This window comes from Triticum urartu, chromosome 2, assembly GCF_003073215.2.
Source record: "Triticum urartu cultivar G1812 chromosome 2, Tu2.1, whole genome shotgun sequence".
Classification (NCBI taxonomy): Eukaryota; Viridiplantae; Streptophyta; class Magnoliopsida; order Poales; family Poaceae; genus Triticum; species Triticum urartu.
The window spans coordinates 3,784,356-3,791,140 of NC_053023.1; the positions used below are offsets into that span (position 1 = coordinate 3,784,356).

Sequence of the window (6,785 nt, forward strand, 5' to 3'; positions counted from 1 at the left end):
TCCCACCTTTACCACACAATCTGCCTCACAATGTCTTCTTCCTCCTTGCGCACGCTGCAAGAAAGCGGTGCCAAAATCAACCAGGAGCTCTACCAGAAGTTCATCAACGTGGTGTCCTCCTTGCCGTGCTCCCCGGCTCTCACCAGGCACCCGCTCTACCGCCATGACAATGGATGGTATGCCGCCCTGGCGCCAATGGTCTCCACAATGGTCGCGGACGCATGCTTCTCGGCGTGTCCCTCGGACATTGTCATTGCCACAATTGCGAAGTCCGGCACAACGTGGATAAAAGCAATGCTTTACTCCACGGTGCACAGAAGAGAGCACCCCGCAGACGGAACAGGATCCTGGAGTACCAGCTCTACATACGGAACAGGATCCCGAACCTCGACGGGCTTCCTGACCCTAGGCTCTTCGCTGCGCATGCCCCGTTGGTGTCGCTGCCGAGGTCTGTCATGAGGATGGGCTGCAAAATCGTGTACGTGTGCCGTGACCCCAAGGACGTCTTGATCTCACACTGGAACTTCGTGAACAAGTTCAGGGCCAGGGACGGGTTGGAGGCGCTCTCGGTCGAGACCGCCGCCGATTTTTTCTGTGATGGTGTGACGTTGTCCGGGCCGTACTGGGACCATGTCCTCGGATACTGGCGGGCTCATCAGGCGCACCCTCAGAAGGTTCTCTTCTTCAGGTACGAAGAGATGATTGGGGACCCTGCGGCACACGTGCGGAAGCTGGCGCAATTCGTTGGCCGCCCGTTCTGCATGGAGGAGGAAGAGGCTGGCGCGGTAGAAGCCATCGTAAGGTTGTGCTCGTTTGAGCACATGACTGGGCTCGACGTGGCCAAGCATGGCGTGACAGAGCTCGTTGTCAGCATGGCGGAGAATAGTTGGTTCTTCCGGCGTGGCCAGGTCGGGGACTGGGGGAACTATCTGTCGCGAGAGACGGCAAGGAGGATCGACGCCATTACCGAGGCCAGGTTCAAGGGTTCTGGCCTCCGTGTATAGCCGGTCATGGTGTAATATTGTTACTCAATCATTGTGCGTTGTGCTAGATATGTAACATGGAATAGTTATGCATGTGAATTCAATGAGGGACTGGGATTGTACGTTTTGTGTGCATAGGTGTGTTGTATGTGGCTGTTTCCGTCTGTATTGGTGTTTTTCTATCTCCGTATGTATTGGTATTTTTCTATCTAAATAAATAGCAGAAACATACTTGATCGTCTACCAGCGCTCCACTTGGAAATATCTAGTAAGTGATATATGATATCAGTAGTTCAGTACACACAACTAGGCATGCATGACCAAAACACACACGCCAATCCTTCAAACTTACATCGTGTTGCTCTCGCTATCTATACACGGAGACTGGAACCTCTGAAAACCTGCACTCAATGATGGCATCTATCCTCTCCGCCATCTCCGCCGATAGATCATAGATGGGTCTCCTAGTCGCTGAGTTCACCATGCCGGAACAACCAACTGTTATCTTACTCGTCGAACACGAGTGTTGGTTACTTTATCGGTGGTTCTGCTTTTATCATCATGAGTATGTCTTTAGATGTCATGGTATGGAATGCAAGGGGGCTCAATAACCCTGCTCGGAGGAACGCAGTTAGGCTTTTCGTGCAATCTCTCAATGTATCCCTAGTTTGCTTTCAAGAGTCCAAGTTGGCACTGGTGAATGACACTGTGGTTCGGGAAACTCTAGGGCCTGCCTTCGATGGTTTTGATTTCCTGCCGGCTGAAGGAACACGTGGTGGCATATTGTTGGCTTGGAAGTCTGATATACTGCGGGTGACTAACATCCAGAAAGAGGAGTTCATGATATCGGCACAAGTTCTTTCTCTAGCAGAGGGCAAAGAGTGGTTGGTTTCTTCGGTGTATGGGCCGCAGGAAGACACAGACAAAGCAAGATTCCTTAAGGCAATTGTGCAGTTTGGAGACCGCGTGAGCTTGCCGTGGATCCTGAATGGAGATTTCAACATTGTGTGCAACCCAGAGGAGCGCAGTACTGGGAGAGTGAACAGGAGGCTGATGAATAAGCTTCGGCACACGATCAACAGGTTGGGGCTCCACGACATGCCTCTGATTGGGCGTCGCTTCTCTTGGTGCAATCAACAGGAGAACGCCATCTTGGCAAGGCTGGACCATGTGCTCTTCAACAATGCATGGGAGGACTTGTACCCCATCAGTGATTTGCTTCCGCTTAGCTCCAGTATCTCAGATCACACACCTCTGCTGCCTGGCTTTTTGGATGTGGTGAAAGACGCATGGGCTCCAGAGGTTCCGGGGAGTGACCCCATGAAAATCCTCAACACTAAACTTCACAGAACTGCAAAAGCCCTACGCAGCTGGGGTCAAAGGAGCATGAGCCAACTAACGCTTCAGTTCCAGGTGGCTAGCGAGGTGATCTTACGCCTTGACAGCGGGCAAAAAAGACGTCCTCTTTCCAGTGAGGAAAAGAAGCTGCGTGCCTTTCTCAGGGGGAAGTGCCTGGCGTTCGCATCCCTCGAGCGGGTGCGGCTGCGGCAGAGAGCCAGGGTTCGGGATCTTCGGGAAGGGGATGCCAACTCCAGATACTTTCATATGAAGGCCAATGGGCGACGTCGGAAACACCTCATACCGTATCTCAAACATGGGGATAGAAAAGCTACTGCCATGGAAGACAAATTGAGTATGGCCAGCGAGTTCTTTTGCAGGCTGATGGGCGCACCGGATCAGAACCTTAGGAGAGCCTGCCTGCGCCTGGAAGAATTGGGCTTGAGGATGCTGTCACCAGAGATGGCCGACAGGCTTGAATCGGAGTTCACGATCGATGAGGTGAAGCGTGTGGTCATGGACATGCCCCCTGACAGGGCACCAGGGCCGGACGGTTTTTCAGGCCTCTTCTTCAAATCATGCTGGGACGTCATAGCCACGGATCTGATGGCGGTAATGAAGGCTCTGCACGACGGCCGCTTCTACTCCTTTGGAGGTCTTAACACCTCGATACTCACCCTCCTGCCCAAGAAAGCCAACTCACTGGAGATCGGTGACTTTAGACCCATCAACCTGATACACGGGGTAGCCAAGAAATTTGCTAAGGTCCTCGCTACCCGTCTGGCTCCGCTTCTGCCAATCTGATTTCGAAAGCTCAGAGTGCTTTTGTGACTAGCCGCAATATCCACGAGAACTTCAAGTTTGTGAGGAACAAAGCTAGGTGGCTGCACAGACAGCGCTGCTCCTCGGTGCTAATGAAAATTGACATATCCAAGGCCTTTGATACTCTATCTTGGGAATTTCTTTTGGAGGTGCTGTCTGCTCGGGGATTCGGTCCGAGGTGGCGTTCCTGGATTTGCGGGCTGCTATCCACTGCCTCCACCTCCGTCCTTATCAACGGAGAGCTTGGCCCCCCCTTCGCCATCGGCCAAGGCGTCCGCCAGGGCGACCCCGTTTCCCCGGCCTTATTCATTCTGGCTATGGACGCCCTTCACGGCATGTTGGAATGGGTAAGGCAGTGCCATCTTCTCTCCGATCTTGGCTGCGACAGAGGGGTGCCGCGTGCATCTGTTTTTGCCGATGACGCGGTTCTGTTCTTCAAGCCAGAGCGTAACGATCTCCTGCTTATATCAACCCTTATGCAGCTCTTTGGGGAGGCGTCGGGGCTTCGGATCAATATGCACAAGAGCACCATCACTTGCATACGATGTGATGAGGTGCAGGCTGCAGAGGTAGCTGAACACTTCCAGTGCAGGCAACAGGCCTTTCCTATCTTATATCTCGGTATACCTCTATCGATATACAGGCTCAAGCGGCACGAGTTGGTGCCCTTGGTTGATAAGCTCTCGAACAAGATGAAGGGCTGGAAACCGAAGATGTTGGCAGTTGCAGGCCGGCTCACGCTCACCTCTTCGGTCCTCATGGCACTGCCCATGCACATCATGGCAGCGCTCCCGCTGCCGGCCTGGGCTATCAAGACTATCAACCGTCGCTGCCGTGGATTTATTTGGAAGGGGGAGGAGGAGACTAGTGGTGGCCATTGCCATATGCCTTGGAGCAGGGTGTGCATGCCGCGAGAGTTCAGAGGTTTGGGTGTTTTGAATATCTAATGGTTTGGGTTCGTGCTGCGCTGCAGATGGCCTTGGTTACGTTGGAGTGCAGAGGAGCGGCCGTGGCATGGCCTGCCTGATACTACAGAGAAGGAGGTCCATGCAATCTTCAATGCAGCCTGCCGCATCACGCTTGGATCAGGAGAGGTAGCCAAGTTCTGGACTGATAAGTGGTTGGATACCGGCTGCTCAATTGCTCAAACAACACCGCAACTCTACTCCTTTATCAAGGACTGGGGAAGATCTGTCAAGGAGGCGCTGACCGGGTAGGCTTGGGTACATGACATTGCTGGTGGGCTCTCCCTCCCTGCCATTGCTCAGTACCTCACGGTCTGGGATATTGCACACGCCACTGTGTTAAATCCTGAGGCGAGAGACACGCCGGGATGGCTCCTGACGGAAAATCAGCAGTTCTCTGTTCAAAGTGCATACCGCCTGTTCTTTCTGGGCAACGTTCGCTTCGACTGTCACAAGCCTATTTGGAAATCCAAGCCCCCCCCCCCCCCCCCCCCGCGGCAAATTCTTCATGTGGATCGTGGTGCACCGTCGTTGCCTTACGGCGGACAATCTGCAGAAAAGGAATTGGCCTTCCAACGGAGTATGCCCCTTGTGTCTTCAAGCACCGGAAGACTGCACCCACTTGTTTCTCCACTGTCGTTTTACACGGGAGTGGTGGTTGCAGACTAGGGCTCTCATTCCCAAGCACATCCGAAGGAATTTTGACACGGTGGTGCTCTTGATGCATTGGAGGATATGGAAAGAGAGAAACTCCAGGACCAGGTGGCAGCTTCGCCGTCCAGCGTTCTGGAGCGGATAGTAGAAGATGTGGCCATGTGGAGGGCCGTCGGATGCATCGTTGATCTGCCAACATAGTTGTTGTGGGGGTGTTCATGTTTTGCAAGACGGGCCCTCACCTGGGTGGTCCGAGATCGTTGCTGTAGCGGGGGCACCTCTGTTTTTTGGAGGCCGACCCTTGGCAGGGCTGTTTGTAAACTCTGGGTTCAGTCTAAGTTTCCTAGACTGTCCTTGTTGTACTCTCTTTTCTATCTAGTAAAGTTCGGCCAATGGCCTTTCGAGGTTTTGGCTCCCTCCAGCCGCTCCGGCTGCGGCGGCCACTCGCCCCAGCCACTGCCCATCCTTGGGGCGGCCGCTCCTCACCATGCCCCTCCCTGTCTCTCCCCGGGATCCCGGGTCGCCACCGGCCAGCCTTCAATGCATCTCCCCCGCGGGACTGGATCTATCCACCGGTCCGTCCGAGGTGCCTGCCATGCCCCTTTCCCCTGCTGCGCAGGTGGAAGAAACGCCGCAGCAAATCCTGTGGCGGGATACTGACTCGAAGGCGCGTCCTCGCTCGCTCGGACCGGAAGGCCACACCTGCACCCCCCCTATTCCAGCAGCCCCGCCTTCGATTCATCATAGTGGCCCCATCCCCATTGCCAGATCTGGCCACCGACGACATTCAAGAGGCCTCTGACCACATTCAAGGGGGCTAGGAGGTGCACCTTTCCCGCAAGAGCAAGAGGGAAATCCGGACTGCTGCGGTCCGAGCATCGCCCCGCCGCGGGCCTGCCTCTGAACCGCGGTCCGGCCGTGGCTTCCCCCCGGGGCATGAGGCCTTCCTCAGCAGATTTAAGGGCCTCTGCTTCCGCTGCCTGAGCACCCGCCATCACCGTTTAGACTGCCATGATCCGCTCCACTGCATCATCTGTAGAAGGCCCGGCCACTACGACTGGGAGTGCCGTTAAAACCAGCGGAACTGGAGAGGGGATGGCTCGATGCACGATCGCCTGGGCAAGGCCGGTGCGGTCCGCCCCGTTCGCGAGCGCCTCGTCTTCCCCGACCGCTCCAACGCGTAGTGCATGGCTTCCGACGGCCCCCTGCTTTGACCACGGGCGCCTGCCTCATTCGATCCACAAGGTGATCGCGTCCATGCTGGCCTTGGAGCAACAGGTCTTCCTCCTGCAGCAACACGTGGTGGTGGTGACCGACGTCAACAAGATCCACGCCGGCAGCCGAGCGGTGGAGAAGGTGTTCCAGATACCGGCGCACCTCCTCCGCGTCACCGGCCATGCCCCGGAGGACTTCTTCATCCACTTCAACCTGCCCGCCCACAAGGACCTCGTTGTGTGCCGGGGCGCGATCACAGTGGACGACGTCCAGTTCCTCCTGGAGCCATGGAGGGAGGAGACGCACACCGTGCATGACACCTGGATGCTGCATGTGTGCGTTGTCCTCGAGAAGCTGTCCATGCACCTCTGGACCCTGGAGGGGGCAGCCGACATGCTCGGCGACAAGGTCATCATCGACCGCCTCGATAGCCGCACCTTCGAGCGGGCGGACACGAGGTGTGGCAGCTGCACCACATCCCCACCAGCCGGACGCTTTGGAAGCACGCCTGGGGAGCAGGGAGGGTCGAAGAGATGCACGGCTTCTCCCCGCCAAGCAGCACCGTCGCGCCGCCGCATGGGTCTCCATCTCCCAAACTTATTCTAGAGAAGATGTCTTGAGGAATATAATGAAGGAACTATTCAAAGATAAAGTTAGTGGTCCATCAAACATTGCAGCGATGGACATCACAAGCCTTGAAGAGACATTAAAGAGATATCTAGAACAAATGAAGTATTTGATCATATTAGATGATGTTTGGACTCCAGATGCATTTGATGACTTGTCTAAGACACTTGTTTGTAATGGT

At 55.2% G+C, this 6,785-nt stretch overlaps 1 pseudogene; it reads left to right on the forward strand.

Annotated features, from left to right (window-relative positions):
• LOC125540563 lies at window positions 1-1,136 on the forward strand (annotated as a pseudogene).
• The last annotated feature ends 5,649 nt before the right edge of the window (window positions 1,137-6,785 follow it).